This window comes from Mauremys mutica, chromosome 2, assembly GCF_020497125.1.
Source record: "Mauremys mutica isolate MM-2020 ecotype Southern chromosome 2, ASM2049712v1, whole genome shotgun sequence".
Taxonomy (NCBI): Eukaryota; Metazoa; Chordata; order Testudines; family Geoemydidae; genus Mauremys; species Mauremys mutica.
In genome coordinates, this window is record NC_059073.1 from 237,568,224 (window position 1) to 237,586,549 (window position 18,326).

Sequence of the window (18,326 nt, forward strand, 5' to 3'; positions counted from 1 at the left end):
TATCAATACATTAGAACAGGGGTCGGCAACCTTTCAGAAGTGGTGTGCCGAATCTTCATTTATTCACTATGATTTAAGGTTTTGCGTGCCAGTAATAGATTTGAACGTTTTTAGAAGGTCTTTATGTCTATAATATATAACTAAACTATTGTTGTATGTAAAGTAAATAAGGTTTTTAAAATGTTTAAGAAGCTTCATTTAAAATTAAATTAAAATGCAGAGGCCCCGGGACCTGAGTGCCACTGAAAATCAGCTTGCGTGCCGCCTTCGGCACGCGTGCCATAGATTGCCTACCCCTGCATTAGAAGCAAGAGGAAGACCAAGGACAGGGTAGGCCCACTGTTCAGTGAGGAGGGAGAAACAGTAACAGGAAACTTGGAAATGGCAGAGATGCTTAATAACTTCTTTGTTTCGGTCTTCACCAAGAAGTCTGAAGAAATGCCTAACATAGTGAATGCTAAGGGGAAGGGGATAGGTTTAGAAGGAAAAATAAAAACAGAACAAGCTAAAAATCTCTTAGAAAAGTTGGATGCTTGCAAGTCACCAGGGCCTGATGAAATACATCCTAGAATACTCAAGGAGCTAACAGAGGAGGTATCTGAGCCTCTAGTTATTATCTTTGGAAAATCATGGGAGACGGGAGAGATTCCAGAAGACTGGAAAAGGGCAAATATAGTGCCCATCCACAAAACGGGAAATAAAAACAACCCAGGAAACTACAGACCAGTTAGTTTAACTTCTGTGCCAGGGAAAATAATGGAGCAAGTACCGGTAATTAAGGAAATCATCTGCAAACACTTGGAAGGTGGTCAGGTGATAGGGAATAGTCAGCATGGATTTGTAAAGAACAAATTATGTCAAACCAATCTGATAGCTTTCTTTGATAGGATAACAAGTCTTGTGGATAAGGGAGAAGCAGTGGATGTGATGTACCTAGACATTAGTAAGGTATTTGATACGGTCTCGCATGATATTCTTATTAATAAACTAGGCAAATACAACTTAGATGGGGCTACTATAAGATGGGTGCATAACTGGCTGGATAATCATACTCAGAGAGTAGTTATTAATGGTTCCCAATCCTGCTGGAAAGGTATAACAAGTGGGGTTCTGCAGGGGTCTGTTTTGGGACTGGCTCTGTTCAATATCTTCATCAACGACTTAGATATTGGCATAGAAATTATGCTTATTAAGTTTGCAGATGATACCAAACTGGGAGGGATTGCAACTGCTTTGGAGGACAGGGTCATAATTCAAAATGATCTGGACAAATTGGAGAAATGGTCTGAGGTAAACAGGATGGAGTTTAATAAAGACAAATGCAAAGTGCTCCACTTAGGAAGGAACCATCAGTTTCACATATACAGAATGGGAAGAGACTGTCTATGAAGGAGTAGGGCAGAAAGGGATCTAGGGGTTAGAGTGGACCACAAGGTAAATCCATCAACCTCATAAAGAAACTTGCACAAATACAGACGGATATCATCTTCCTTTCCAAATGTAAACGGATGGACATCATACCTAATGGACTAAAGGTAAAAAATCCACTGCTATCTACATACTACACAGACCACAGTGAGAGATTATGCCGTACTCTATCTAAGAAACTGAGAAACCACCTGATCAGCATCCTATACAGCAAACAGGAAAACATCAAAAAAGAGCTCTCCAACCTAGAGAATCTCATCAATAACCAAACTTCCATACAAACGGACTTCACTAAAATAAGACAGGAGATCTACATTACTCACTTCACCTCTCTAAAAAGGAAAAAGGACTGTAAGCTGTCTAAACTCCTACCTGCCACATGGGGTCACAACCGTGATACCCCTAACCCACCCAGCAATATCGTCAATCTATCCAGCCACACACTCAGCCCAGAAGAACAGTCTGTCCTATCTCGGGGACTCTCTTTCTGCCCTGCCACCCCCACCAACATGATACAGTTCTGCGGCGATCTGGAAGCCTACTTTCGCCGTCTCCGACTCAAAGAATACTTCCAGGACAACACTGAACAGCGCACTGATACACAGTTACCCTCCCACCAACAGCACAAGAAGAAGAACTCCACGTGGACTCCTCCTGAGGGTCGAAATGACAGTCTGGACCTATACATTGAATGCTTCCGCCGACGTGCACAGGCAGAAATTGTGGAAAAACAACATCGCTTGAGTCACAACCTAAGTCGTGCAGAACGCAATGCCATCCACAGCCTTAGAAACCATCCTGACATTATAATCCAAGAGGCTGATAAAGGAGGTGCTGTTGTCATCATGAACAGGTCTGACTACCAAAAGGAGGCCGCCAGACAACTCTCCAATACCAAATTTTACAGGCTACTTCCCTCAGATCCCACTGAGGAATTCACTAAGAAACTGCACCATCTACTCAGGACACTCCCTACACTAACACCGGAACAAATCAACATACCATTAGAACCCCGACCTGGGTTATTCTATCTACTACCCAAGATCCACAAACCCGGAAATCCTGGACGCCCCATCATCTCTGGCATTGGAACTCTCACTGAAGGACTGTCTGGATATGGGGACTCTCTACTCAGACCCTATGTTACCAGCACTCCCAGCTATCTCCGTGACACCACTGATTTCCTGAGGAAACTACAATGCATTGGTGACCTTCCAGAAAACACCATCCTAGCCACCATGGATGTAGAGGCTCTCTACACAAACATCCCACACACTGATGGAATACAAGCTGTCAGGAACAGTATCCCTGATGATGCCACAGCACAACTGGTTGCTGAGCTCTGTGCCTTTATCCTCACACACAACTATTTCAAATTTAATGACAATATATATCTCCAGATCAGTGGCACCGCTATGGGCACCCGCATGGCCCCACAATATGCCAATATTTTTATGGCCGACCTGGAACAACGCTTCCTCAACTCCCGTCCACTCACGCCCCTTCTCTACCTACGCTACATTGATGACATCTTCATCATCTGGACCCATGGGAAGGAGACTCTGGAAAAATTCCACCATGATTTCAACAGCTTTCACCCCTCCTTCAACCTCAGCCTGGACCAATCTACACGGGAGGTCCACTTCCTAGACACAACGATGCAAATAAGTGGTGGTCACATTAACACCACCCTATACCGAAAACCTACCGACCGCTATGCCTACCTTCATGCCTCCAGCTTCCATCCTGGGCACACCACAAGATCCATTGTCTACAGCCAAGCACTGAGGTACAACCGTATCTGCTCTAACCCCGCAGACAGAGACCAACACCTAGAAAATCTCCACCAAGCATTCTCAAGACTACAGTACCCACACGAGCAAATAAGGAAACAGATCAACAGAGCCTGACGTGTACCCAGAAGCCTCCTACTGCAAGACAAACCCAAGAAAGAAACCAACAGGACTCCACTGGCCATCACATACAGTCCCCAGCTAAAAACCCTCCAACGCATCATCAGGGATCTACAATCCCACACTTTCACAGGCCTTGGGTGGTAGGCCAGTCCTCGCCCACAGACAACCTACCAACCTGAAGCATATTCTCACCAGCAACTGCACACCGCACCATAGTAACTCTAGCTCAGGTACCAACCCATGCAACAAACCTCGATACCAACTCTGCCCACATATCTACACCAGCAACACCATCACAGGACCTAACCAGATCAGCCACACCATCACCGGTTCATTCACCTGCACTTCCACCAATGTAATATATGCCATCATATGCCAGCAATGCCCCTCTGCTATGTACATCGGCCAAACTGGACAGTCTCTAAGGAAAAGGATAAATGGACACAAGTCAGACATTAGGAATGGCAATATACAAAAACCTGTAGGAGAACACTTCAACCTCCCTGGCCACACAATAGCAGATTTTAAGGTGGCCATCCTACAGCAAAAAAACTTTAGGACCAGACTTCAAAGAGAAACTGCTGAGCTCCAGTTCATCTGCAAATTTAACACCATCAGCTCAGGACTAAACAAAGACTGTGAATGGCTTGCCAATTACAGAACCAGTTTCTCCTCCCTTGGTTTTCACACCTCAGCTGCTGGAACAGGGCCTCATCCTCCCTGATTGATCTAACCTCGTTATCTTTAGCTTGCTTCTTGCTTGCTTATATATACACACCTGCCCCTGAAATTTCCACTGCTTGCATCCGAAGAAGTGGGTATTCACCCACGAAAGCTCATGCTGCAAAACGTCTGTTAGTCTATAAGGTGCCACAGGATTCTTTGCTGAAGCTAAATATGAGTCAACAGTGTGATGCTGTTGCAAAAAAAAACCAAACGTGATTCTGGGATGCATTAACAGGTGTATTGTGAGCAAGACACAAGAAGTCATTCTTCTGCTCTACTCTGCACTGGTTAGGACTCAACTGGAGTATTGTGTCCAGTTCTGGGCACCTCATTTCAAGAAAGATGTGGAGAAACTGGAGAGGGTCCAGAGAAGAGGAACAAGAATGATTAAAGGTCTAGAGAACATGACCTATGAAGGAAGGCTGAAAGAATTGGGTTTGTTTAGTTTGGAAAAGAGAAGACTGAGAAGGGACATGATAGCAGTTTTCAGGTATCTAAAAGGGTGCCATAAGGAGGAGGGAGAAAACTTGTTCACCTTAGCCTCTATGGCTAGAACAAGAAGCAACGGGCTTAAACTGCAGCAAGGGAGGTTTAAATTGGACATTAGGAAAAAGTTCCTAAACGTCAGTGCTTATGGAACACTGGAATAAATTGCCTAGGAAGGTTGTGGAATCTCCATCTCTGGAGATATTCAAGAGTAGGTTAGATAAACATCTATCAGGGATGGTCTAGAGAGTATTTGGTCCTCCCATGAGGCAGGGGACTGGACTCGATGACCTCTCGAGGTCCCTTCCAGTCCTAGAGTCTATGAATCTATAAAACATGAACTAGGTATCTTTTAAAGGGCAGTTAGAGCACAACACTTTACCACGCTTCACAAATCACACCCTTTGGTGCACTTTGCCAGTGCCATGTAGACAAATCGTTCATCAGTGCTGAGGATCTGTTTTTTGGAGTGACATGCAGTGGAATAATAATCAATGCACACTTCTTTGGCAGTGCACATCTCTATGAAAAGCATTAACTAGAAGGTATCAAGATTTACACACCCAAAAGATTAACATTATTGTAGCACTTCTTAATACCCCATTTGGCATTTTTGTTAGCATTGGTCTGATGATCTGAAAGTACAGAAATATCTATTGTACCAATTCAGATGTTTGTGTATTTAAAATTGATTTTCAAGAAACAGACAAGATGTTGATTCTAAGGGTACGTCTACACTACAAGACTATTTCGAATCTACTTAATTCGAATTTGTGGAATCGACCTTATGAAGTCGTATTTGTGTATCCACACTAAATACACTAATTCGACTGTCTGAGTCCACAGTAACGGGGCCAGCGTCGACTTTGGAAGCGGTGCACTGTGGGAAGCTATCCCACAGTTCCTGCAGTCCCCGCTGCCCATTGGAATGCTGGGTAGAGCCCCCAATGCCTGCTGGGGGAAAAATGTGTCGAGGGTGGTTTTGGGTAACTGTCATCATTCAACCGTCACTCCCGCCCTCTCTCCTTGAAAGCGCCGGCGGGAAATCTGTTCACGCCCTTCTCTGGTCGGTTACAGCTCGGACGCCACAGCACTGCGAGCATGGAGCCCGCTGCGATCATCTCTACACTTATGGCCGTTTTCAACTCCTCGCACCTTATCGTCCACCTCTTCCACAGTCAGCTGCTGAGAAATCGGGCGAGGAGGCTCCGTCAGCGCGGTGAGGACAGGAAGTCACAGAGTGGCGCAGACCTCTCACAAAGCAGGGTACGCCGCGCAGTGGAGATCATGGTGGCAATGGGTCAAGTTCATGGTGTGGAATGGCGATTCTGGGCCCGGGAAACAAGCACGGACTGGTGGGACCGCATAGTGCTGCAGGTCTGGGATGAATCACAGTGGCTGCGAAACTTCAGAATGCGTAAAGGCACTTTCCTTGAACTCTGTGACTTGCTGTCCCCTGCCCTGAAGCGCCAGGACACCCGGATGCGAGCAGCCCTGAGTGTGCAGAAGCGAGTGGCCATAGCCCTCTGGAAACTTGCAACGCCAGACAGCTACCGGTCAGTAGCGAACCACTTTGGCGTGGGCAAATCTACCGTAGGGCTTGCTGTGATTCAAGTAGCCCACGCAATCGTTGAGCAACTGCTCTCAAATGTAGTGACTCTAGGAAACGTCCAGGTCGTCAGAGATGGCTTCGCCACGATGGGATTCCCAAACTGCGGTGGGGCTATAGATGGGACTCACATCCCTATCCTGGGACCAGCCCACCAGGCCAGCCATTACATTAACCGAAAGGGCTACTTTTCTATGGTGCTGCAAGCACTGGTGGACCATAGGGGACGTTTTACCAACATCTACGTCGGGTGGCCGGGCAAGGTTCATGACGCGCGTGTGTTCAGGAACTCTGGTCTGTTTAAACGCCTCCAGGCAGGTAGTTTCTTCCCGGACCACAAAATAACGGTTGGGGATGTGCAGATGCCTACAGTGATCCTCGGGGACCCAGCCTACCCGCTAATGCCCTGGCTCATGAAGCCCTATACAGGCGCCTTAGACAGTGAGAAGGAACTCTTCAACTACCGGCTGAGCAAGTGCAGAATGGTGGTGGAGTGTGCTTTCGGACGTCTCAAGGGGAGATGGCGGAGCTTACTGACTCGCTCGGACCTCAGCGAAAAAAATATCCCCGTTGTTATTGCTGCTTGCTGTGTGCTCCACAATCTCTGTGAGAGCAAGGGGGAGACCTTTATGGTGGGATGGGAGGTTGAGGCAAATCGCCTGGCTGCTGATTACGCTCAGCCAGACAGCCGTGCCGATAGAAGATCCCAGCGGGAAGCCCTGTGCATCCGGGAGGCTTTGAAAGCTAGGTTCCTCGGAGAGCAGGGTAACCTATGACTCTCCAGTTGATTTACAGAGAAGCTGAACTTGAGCCTGTTTCAGTGACTGTTGACTTCGATCTGCGGTTACATACCCCGTTCTCCAGGTTTTCCCCCTTCCAACACACGTTTTAAAATAAATTTAATGGAACACTGATTATTAACAAAGTTTTCTTTAATTATGAATTCCTGTTCAAGGGCTGAAACATGGAAACAGACCGCTTCTACACTAGAGGAATGACAGGCTCCTGCTCCTACAGCGGTCTCTGGGGGGAGGACGGTTGCAGGTGGGTGTGCAGGAAGGGGTGGGTTTGCAGGAAGGGGTGAGGGGTGCCGTCTTTGGGATGGAGTTTGGATGCAGGCTCTGGGCTGGGGGTTGGGGCGTAGGAAGGGGTGAGGGGTGTGTGGGAAGGGTGAGTATGTGTCCGTGGATGAGGACTCTTGCTGGGGCTCAGGGCATCGGAGAGGCTCGTGGCTAGTGTGGAAGGGCATGGTAAGGGCAGCCTGCCTTGCCATTTGTGGATGGCAGGCGCTAGGACCCTGGGGCAGCATACACCTCACAGACTGACCCGGGGCAGCATACACCTCACAGACTGACCCTGGTGCCTAGTGACTGCAGTCTGTGTGTGTCCTGCTGTTGATCCTGCCCCCAAGTCTGTACCCTGGTAATGGAGGCTGTCCTATGCAATTAAAAAACCCCTCCCCCCCCTTCACACAAAGTCTTCTGACAAGGAAAACGTGACGGAAACAGTGAATAACAACAAACTACTCTTAATACTCAACTACACAGTGGGGGGATGAAACTTGGATTTTGGACTGGGTGATCCAGGAAGGGAAGCACTTCTCAAAATTTATGGCATGAGAGCTGTGTGGTACATGAGCACTCTGCTGGGGTGCAGTGACAGTTTTCACGGCCCCTAGCGCCCCTCCTTCTTGTTATTTTGGGTGAGGGGGGGACAGGACTTTGTGGCGGGGGATGGTGGTTGCAGATACAGTGCAGGGGGGCTCTCTCCTCCTGCCTGCGGTCCTGCAGAACATCTACAAGGCGCCGGAGTGTGTCCGTTTGCTCCCTCATTAGCCCAAGCAGCGTTTGAGTCGCCTGCTGGTCTTCCTGCCGCCACCTGTCCTCCCGTTCGCTGTGTGAGCGCTGGTGCTGACATAGGGTCTCCCTCCACTGTCTCTGCTCGGCCGCCTCGGCTCTGGAGCAGGCCATCAGTTCCGAGAACATGTCGTCCCTAGTCTTTTTCTTTCGCCGCCTAATCTGCGCCAGCCTCTGTGAGGGGGAAGCCGGGGCAGTTCGTGAAAGAGCCACAGCTGTGTGATGGGAAAAAGGAAGTGATTTCCTTGAAAAGATACATGTTTGCGAACACTGAACACAGTCTAGTCAGTTTCTGTGAACAAGACCATACAGGGCACCTAGTCTCACGAGCTCTCAGGACAAGTTCGAGATTTCGGAATACGCTTTCATTGGCTGCGGTCTTGCACAGGAGATCAGACAAGCGGGGCGGTACAGCTGAATCCGTGTAGCAGCCAGGACTGGTAAGCCCTACACTATAGGCTGCTTAACAGTTAATGGATAGCTGTGCCCTCCCGCTGAAGGCAATCTGGAAAGCATAAAGTCTGACCCTGTTCCAGCCCCTCATGGCTGTGCCCGGGAAAGATCACTGTATGCTTTTCCTCTGCGGCCTCCAACACGTGGCTGTTAAACGAAGGTCATTGCTATGCAGAATAAAAGTCAAGCATTCACAATAGTAACAGTACACTAATTGCCCTAATTAGATGCAGCAGTCGCCGAACGAGATTACCCTGAGGCGGGTCACTCGGAGAGAGAGAGAGAGGATGCTGCTAGAATCCCTGCACAGACCAGGACCGTATGCTGCCATGCTGGTGGAGGCAATGATTCCGCTGTACATTAGGATGGCCTGGCACGGAAGAGTGTGCTTCCACGGAGCACCAAATAAGCACCTCTCCTCAGGAACCTCCTGTGGAGGCTTTTCGAGCTCCTGTACAAGAGCTTCGTGGAAGTGTCCCAAGAGGATTTCTGTTCCATCCCTATATGTGTGGACCTTCTTTTTATATAGTTTTATATGGAAAACTTTTTAGATAGTTCTTATATAGTTTTTATTCCTGTTTTTAAAAAAATAAATGTTTCCATGTTTATAGCACTTACCGACTGATCCTTCCCCTGATTCTGAGTCCGGGTTAACGGCCGGGGAGGGTTGGTAGGGGATCTCTGTGAGGGTGATGAAGAGATCCTGGCTGTCGGGGAAAGCGGTATTGTAAGCGCTGTCGCCTGTGTCATCCTCCACAAACCCTTCCTCATCTTCCCCATCGGCGAACATCGCCGAGAAACTGCCCCTCGACACTATCCCATCCTCAGAGTCCACGGTCACTGGTGGGGCAGTGGTGGCAGACCCACCTAGAATGGCATGCAGTGCCTCGTAGAAGCGGCATGTCTGGGGCTGGGCTCTGGAGCGTCCGTTTGCCGCTCTGACTTTTTGGTAGCCTTGTCTCAGTTCCTTGATTTTCACGCGGCACTGCGTTGTATCCTGGCTGTATCCTCTGAGTGCCATGGCTTTGGAGACCTTCTCGTAGGTCTTTGCATTCCGTTTGTTGGAGCGCAGCTCCGAAAGCACAGACTCCTCGCCCCACACAGCGATCAGATCCAGGACTTCCCGGTCTGTCCATGCTGGGGACCTCTTTCTATTCTGGGATTGCATGGACTCCTCTGCTGGAGAGCTCTACATCGTTGCAGGTGCTGCTGAGCTCGCCCCGATGTCCAACCAGGACATCAGATTCAAAGTGCCCAGACAGGAAAAGGAATTCAAATTTTCCCGGGTCGTTTCCTGTGTGGCTGGTCAGAGAATCCAAGCTTGGACTGCTGTCCAGAGCGTCAACAGAGTGGTGCACTGTGGGATAGCTCCCGGAGCTACTAAGTTCGATTTGCATCCACACATAGCCTAATTCGAGATAGCCATGTCGAATTTAGCGCTACTCCCCTCGTCGGGGTGGAGTACCGAATTCGAACTAAAGAGCCCTCTAGGTCGAATTAAACGGCTTCCTGGTGTGGACGGTTGAGCGGTTAATTCAAATTAACGCTGCTAAATTCGATTTAAAGTCCTAGTGTAGACCAGGCCTAAAAGTTCTAACAGTGACAAATTATTTGCCAAAGGGCAAATGTTGCCCTCAATGATTTGCACCTATTTACAATCTGGTGGTAGCCAATGGGTTTGCATGTGCATCAGGGCAACTTTTGGGCCCTATAACCACATAACAATACATTCATTATATCTTAGTGATTTAGACCCCAGTCTTGCACTGAGGGCTTACCCGTACAGAGCCTCACTGCAGGATTGGGCCCTGGTCAAAGTTACCATGTGGTTACTGTTGTTCCCAATGGGGCTGCAGCATTGTTACAGCTGAAGAATGGGCAGCATTTGGCAGTAATTGAGTAAATCACCCCTGTCATTGCAGTACAATAATAATCTTGTTCATCTATTCCTTGCTTTGAAAGAAAATATATTTGATTGAAGAAGATGGAAGTAGAGGTTGTGTCATTAGCCCAGCATTTACCTTTTCCAGTGCGGCTTGGACTACTGACTCACTTTCTGTATCCAGGGCAGATGTGGCCTCATCTAACAAGAGAATTTTAGGGTTGCGAACCAAAGCTCAAGCTATGGCTATTCTCTGCTTCTGGCCACCACTCATCCATGCTCCTCTTTCTCCTACAAGGGTACTGAATTTCTGAGAAAATAGCAGCGACACCATCAGTTTTGCAGTATAGACAATTAAACACTAAACAGAGCTTGATCCACAGTCCATAGAAGTCTATGGAAAGACACACCACCCCCCAACCTTGATTTCAATGGACTTTGGATCAGGCCTACAGTGAGAGCAAGATAATTATGTATTATGGGAGCAGCCTAGTGAAATAAAAGCTAAGGTTATAGATTGTCTGATCCCCAGAGTGCAGGACACAAATCCCATTTGAAATGAAATCTACACAAGTCATTTTCAGTAGCAAAAATGTTCCCACAAGTAGGTGGTCATGGCATTTTTTCAGATGGGGTACTAAGGACCAGAGGGGCAGCCCAAGGCGATAGAGGGAGTTTCTGCTCGATCTGGTACTGGAACACAGGTTTCTGATGTGAAAGACCCACATTTTATTCACTCAGCCACAGCACCCCTCAAAAAATACATGTCAGATCTGCTGCCCTGATTCAGCCAGGTACTGAAGCACCTGCATAACTTGAAGCACTAGGGTGACAAGATAGCAAGTGTAAAAAATCGGGCTTGGGCTGGGAGGGGGGGTAATAGATGCCTATGTAAGAAAAAGCCCCCTATAAAATCGGGACATCTGGTCACCCTATGAAGCACGTAAGTAGTTCTATTGACAGGGAGGATACTCATGCGCCTGAAGTCATGCACATGCTCAAGTGCCTTATTGAACTGGTGCCTTTGTGCCATAAGCACTACACCGATCACCACCTTATATGCCTAAAAATACAAATTTTGAATGACACTGCAAATTCCACTCTTGGCCACACGGTGGCTGTAAAAAACAATGTTTTGTGCTTACATTTATCAGCTGCTGCTGAGTTTTGGTTACCATATTCTGTGATTTTGCAGAGGGGCAGCTGTCCCTCAACTTGGGGCTGAGATTGAAGGAAAGACAACCATAGTTCTTACTTTTAAGATTCATTTATATCAGAGTCATCCATGCTTCCAGCTTTTGGATTCACAGTTATCCCTCCCCTGACCCCAGCCTAGATTTGTTTCCATTTCCTTAGATGTCTGTTTCAGAGAATTTAGAGAAACATTGCAATTGCTGGAAATTCCTTCTGTCACACACACACAAAAAATGGTTTCTTTTATGGTCATATCTCAATATCTCACTCTATTTCAGTTCATTTCTAAGAATGCAGGTTATTTTAAGTACCATACTTACATCAGGAAACTCCATGATAAAATCGTAAGCATTTGCTTCTTTTGCTGCATTCTCAATTTCTTCATCAGTTACATCCTCTCGACCATATCTTATATTGTTTCTAATTGTTGTCCCAAACAGAACAGGTTCCTGACTGACCACACCAATGAATTCTCGGTAACGTCTCAGATTAAGGGACTTTATGTCGTGTCCATCCACTGTGATCTAAAGAAAGAAAAAGACTATGAGAGCCTGAGGTTGTATATTATTATTTTTCTTCTTATTTTGTATTACTGTAGCACCTAGAGACCCTGGTCATGGACCATGACCGCATTGTGCTAGGTGCTGTTCAAACACAGGTCAAAAAGACACTCCTGTTCTTGAATCTTTCTAAACCTACAGATGTTTAGGACAAAATCTTCCCATTCAGTTTGTTAGGGCAGATTTAGGATTCATGAGAAAAGTGAGGATTTATTTTTGTTTCAGTGAAGAAATAGTCCTTGGCCAGATGTTTCCATACACCAAGTGGAGATTTGCCTCTGCCAGCACCACATCTGCAGTAAGGCCAAAGTAAAGGAAAAAGGAAGGGGCCCTCAATCTGAATCCTTCCATCCCTTACATAGTGTTGGCTGGAGATATTTTTCATTTTTGCAGGAGAGGAAAACCAGCAGAGGCCATTTCTGCTTATCAGTCAAATGGTATTATGGTTTCTTGACACACACCCTAAGGCCTGCATGAAGCATGGTACAAGGAGGATAGACGGGGAAAAGAACAACCATCATGTATCTTAAATGGGAGATCAGTCCAATGCAGGTAATCCATACGGTGGAGGAGGTAATAGCTGTGCTCAGAAATGCCCAAGAAAATTCTTTGTCTGGATAGCAAATAGGAGAGGACAGATATAAGCGTCAGGCAATCGTTGAGACCAACACCAGTCTTCTACGTGCACTCTCACAGGACTGTGCGACACTGAAGCCGGGGTGATGTGTGCTTGGCTGTATTTTGTTATAGTGTTGTTTTTTCCCATTTCACACATGAAGGGGATCACCATTACATAGTGGCCTGGAGGACAGAGTTGCGAGAAGGTCAAGCCCAGAGACTGTCCTGTCAGGACCCTGACCCATCTCTCCAAAACTCGCTTGCCAATTCACAGCACCAGGACAAGAAGTTCAGATTCTGGAGTGAGTAGCAAGGATGGAGTAACTTAAGTATGGATAATCAGTGGCCTCACCTTCCTATGTGGTCATGTTACCTCAATCAAATTAGATACATATATGGCCCCTATCAGCATGGCATATGAACACCCCTAAAGTAGTTAAGCTTAAAAAACAATAGCTTCTCTCTCCTCTCATCACATACTGTATTAAATACCATGAGACCCCAGGTCCCTCGGAGCAGTGTAGGTCTGATCAGCTAGATCTACTGAAGCTAGATCTGAATAGCAGGTAGCAGGTGATTCAAACTGAGATCTGGGGCCAGACTCATTGGCAAAGATCTGCCAGCAAAGGACAGATCTGCATTTAGAGGGTGCCTCCTGAATAATATCTACCCTCCACAGGAAACCCTATAAACAACACTGTTAAGCAAGTAGGCTACCCAACATTCAGGACACCAGCCAAGTGTGTGTTTGGGTGTTCTAAATCCAAGCCCAGCATCTGCAACAAATTCCTAATGTAAAGGGTGAGGCTGCTCTGAACAGAAAACACACGACAGTATTTAAAAAGCTGCCAGTGATTTATGTAACTTCCAAGTGATCCACACTCTGAGGGCTGTAAGGCTCACTTTGTAAGAGTTAGACTTTTGTTAAATCTCCCAGCATCAGATGGGAGGAACAGTGGCTGATTGACTCAAAATCTCGTGTATTATAGTTGGGTACAATATCCCCAACTTTGTGCTCCACTTGTCTCCTTTTTCCTTGAGGACTTGTATAGCTATAATTCTTTGTATATTACTATTTTAATACCCATGCAAACAGTACTATGCTCTAGAATGGCTGTACTCAGCACTCCTTCCTGAGAATCATAAAACCTCTGAAGCAGCTGGACCATTGTGCTCTTAACACATCCACTGCTTCCAACCAATGCCACTGTTTGTCCACAGTCAATTTTCAGAGTGAGACCTTTCAAAACCTTGTGGTAGTTAAAAATAAAATAAAATGTAGAACAATCTCAAATTAACGAGATTCTGTCACTTAGGGTGACCAGAGGGCAAGTGTGAAAAATCAGTACGGGGGTGGGGGGGAAATAGGTGCCTATATAAGAAAACACCACCAAAATTGGGACTGCCTATAAAATTGGGACATCTGATCACCCTACTGTCACTAAATCCTGCCAGGTTTATCCCTAATACATTTTCAAAACGCACTCATTCCCATTGCAAAATCTGCTCTGATCTTGTCTCATACGTCAACCATTGGAACCTGCCCTTCCTGACACCTCACATACTCTAATTTGTCCAGTGTTCTGCAGCAAAAAGTCATCTACTGACATGATTCTGACCACATACAGTCCCTCTTGAAGTCCTTCCATTGGCTCCTGCATGCCTCCTGCATCACATTCAAGCCCCTGGGCTCACCTTCAGGACCCTGCATAAATTTGCTCCTTCCAATCTCTCTTCTCTTCTCCTTTTTAGAGGTCACACCTTTCTTGCCTCACTCAGCTCAAACATTCCTTTGGCTAACAACCCCTTTTTACATTCTTCTCCAACACTCTTCTCCATGCCTTCTTTGATGTTTCCTCTCTACACATGGAACTCAAATCAACCTCCTGACTCCAAACTGCCGTGCTTCCATCCTATCCTCTAAAGCACACAACTCTTTTAGCATAATACACAAGTAACATGCCATATTTCAAGTTGAAGTCACTGTGACTACAACACAGCAAAGAATAGGTGTTTCTCCTACCTGGACATCTGGTCTTGAAGGATAACTGAATTGTACATTAATAAATTCAAGTGCTCCCTTTATGTGACAGAGTATGTGTCCATCTGAAGACATGCATCCAACGAAGTGGATATTCATCCACTAAAGCTCATGCTCCAATATGTCTGTTAGTCTATAAGGTGCCACAGGACTCTTTGCTTCTTTTACAGATCCAGACTAACACGGCTACCCCTCCAATACGATCTATAGTGGGTTTCTGGGGAGTGGAAAAAATTAAAATTTAAGCAAATAATTTACAAATGCATAATTGAGGGAGGGAGATATTATAGCCTGAATATTTCATATTTTTTAGTCTACAGTTTAAAACATGTCCCACACCACACCTGCTTTAGCATTGGGTAGTTTGCAATCTAAGACTAACTGCCACAGTTACTTTGCTTTGGTAACTGCATTCTATTGTTTGCAATTTCCTTTTAAGAGCCTGAACATAATGTTTCTTGCTAAGCCAGTTTGGTCTTTTTCCATTTGACAAACACTATTTTTTTCCTCCTTTATTTTCCATGGAAATTACCATGGTTTTTTGCTTATTACTACTTTATTTTTCTATTGGCATTGTTAGTGCTCTCATACAAGATACTAGCCCAATTATGAGGACAGGGTAGAAGGATCCATACCTGATCAATGATCTTGAAAACTTTAAAGGCAGCTCCTCTAGCAATAGAGAAAGTTTCACAGTGTGGTGCTGCAGTGCCAAGGCAATAACTACTAAAAGTTACACAGAAGAAAACCTAGAGGAAGAAGAAGATGAAACCCACACTGAAAACAAATCCAAAATTAAAGGCTGGTCCTATAGTCTTGATTTAGACAACACTCCCATTTCTGACCATTGGAGCTATGCCTCAGAAAAGACCGCAGGATCAGCCCCAGCATTGATGTGTAATTCACAAGACATTCCTAAGTATCGAAAGAATTAAGTTTAAACCTTGGAATTCCAGCACAATACCTTATAGTCTGGAACAATAGAAATTGAGAAGGGTTTTTGGCAAAATTCTATGGAATTTCAACATAAAACAGAAAGAAAAGGACTATTTTTGTTTTCTATTCTATTTGTCTCTATTGTAGTATATATTTAACACCAAATATTGTTAAAAATACAAAAAGGTCATTCAAAAATATTTATTGGCTCATTAAAGTGAATGGCCTTTACCGCTGCTAGATCAAGTTTTACAGAAAACTCAGAAAACCCGCAAACCACACTGCGAAAGTCCAGCATATCTTTAGCTGACTACACCATAAATCCCACTATTACTCTGAGTTTTAAGGCAACCAGTAAATAGAGTTTCAATTTTCCAAACAATTCAAAACTCCACATAGTCAAACTTTCAACTTTATTCAATAGAATATCCTTCAAATGAAGAGAAACACAAGATGTGAGGAGTACATGCAGTCACCCTACCTAACAGTTGATCACATAATTTGTGAGGAAGAATCTATTAGGCAAATTTCACCTTCTCTTCTGTTTGTGGAAAATCCATGAGCAGATTATGATTTTTTCTAATTTGTTAGTTATTTTAAATGATCTGATTACGTTTTCAATTAACTTCATTTACTGTTATTTAGTTCTGATTGGTCATATAGTCGCATGGTATTGTTTCTGTTCTCTGACTGCAATTATTATAATCCTTGTATCTGGTGTGAATGCTTCTGGAAAGCAAATTTAACATTCATCTTCTATGCACATTTGTGCTGGTAAAACAAACTGCATGAATGTTCATGGAAAACAAACACAGAAGAGACGCAAATATGGCAGAGACAAATTTTTATACAAATTCAAACTAATATCATGAAAGAAATCACTATTTGCCTCACTCTATTAGATAAGCATGTTGGCTGAAACAGCTATGACTGTGAAATGCAAAATCAGGTGGATTTAAGTCATCTTTATTTGACCTCAGAGTGAAAACTTCACTGATTAGAATGGGGAAAAATTTTACATCTGCTTTATTGTTACATTAAAAAAAGACAACAACAAACCAGTTATGTGGTGAAGATTCTCTTCTGCCTATCTAAATTCTTATATTAGTGCCCATTACCCTGGTATCCAAACACAACTTCACAACCAAAAGGGCAAGAAAATTAATTTTAACTTATATTTTACAGAACACAACCAGCTCTGCAGGAAGTTACAGAAAGAACCCAGCTCCTGAGCAGTTGCGGATTCTCCATACATACGATATCTCTTGTCCCTGCATTTAGCCAACATATCATATACTCAACATGACCTTCACAATGAAGTTTGTTTGTAGAAAGACACTGATGTGAAAATATGACACTTACAGCCAGGACAGTCCCAATTAAATAGCCAGTATTCTCATCAAGAATTAAGGTAGTTCCATACCAAAACCCAAGGCCGTACCATCCATTTATAATTAGGTACAAAAAACCAAAAGACAGCTTAGAAGCAATAGCCTTTTTTATACCAAGGTTTTTTGCTTCTCCTAGTTTATTTGTATATCTGTTAAAAAGACAAACATATGTTAGTCATTGTGGCTGCAGACAAAGTTATACATTAAAAAAGACATTAACTGTTGAGAGAGTCAGACCTATTGATTTCCTTCTCTTGTCCTCCAAAGGCTACAACAGTTCGCACTGATGACAGGACTTCTTCTGCTATTGCACCTGCTTTGGCATAGGCTGTTAACTCCTTACTGGTTAATGTGATGATCATCTACAGTCAATGGGAGCAGAATGAAGTGAACTTCTCAAACAAATTGAGAGTAGCTCTATACCTCATATTTATTATGTTATTTCTCCAAGCAAAGAACTGCCAGATTCACAATGATCTTTAGAAGTGCTGCCTGGGTCATTATTCTGTGTCTGATCAAGTATCCAATCTTGCAAATACTACCGTGCTGATGTAAGTATGCACTATCCCAGTAAAGTTTACAGAATTGGACCCATAAGAAACATTTAAAATTCTGTTCCATATGTACAGAACTTGTTATGGAATATAACCTAGAAGCATAAATATCTGTGATCTTATAAACTCTCTCCCGGCAGTCTACTAGACCTACCTAAACAGGATGAGTGCAGAGATGTTCATTAATCAGGATTCCCAACACCACACCTGGAGACCTTGCTCTGGGCTAAGTGAGGCCAGGAGAAAAATGCTAGGCCCAGAAGGGGAGGGCTATTGAATCTTCTCAACTTTATTTGTAACTGGTAGTGGTCCTCCTAAACACATGCCTTTATGATTTTAACATTGTTTTTGAGATCTTAAAATGTATAAATAATCTGTTACTGAGACTGTGAAGTCTTTGGGACAGGGACTATCTTTTTGTTACGTGTGTGTGTGTGTGTGCGCGCGTGTGTGTGTGCGTGCGCGCGCGTGTGTCTGCAACACCTAGTAGTATAGTGTTGTGATACTGCTTGTGGCCTCCAGGTGCTACTGCAAATCTACTACCATCGCTAACAATATAAGAAATTTGAGACGAAGAAATATACCGAATTCCCTTACATATATCTTTTTCAGGCTCAATATTTTTTGTAATTTTTTTTTTTTGCTCCAGCTTCAAACTTACTACTGGAGCTGCTCA

At 44.7% G+C, this 18,326-nt stretch overlaps 1 pseudogene; it reads right to left on the reverse strand.

Annotated features, from left to right (window-relative positions):
* The window catches only part of LOC123363279, a 72,487-nt pseudogene extending 55,029 nt beyond the window's left edge, over positions 1-17,458 (reverse strand).
* Between the last annotated feature and the right edge of the window lie 868 nt (positions 17,459-18,326).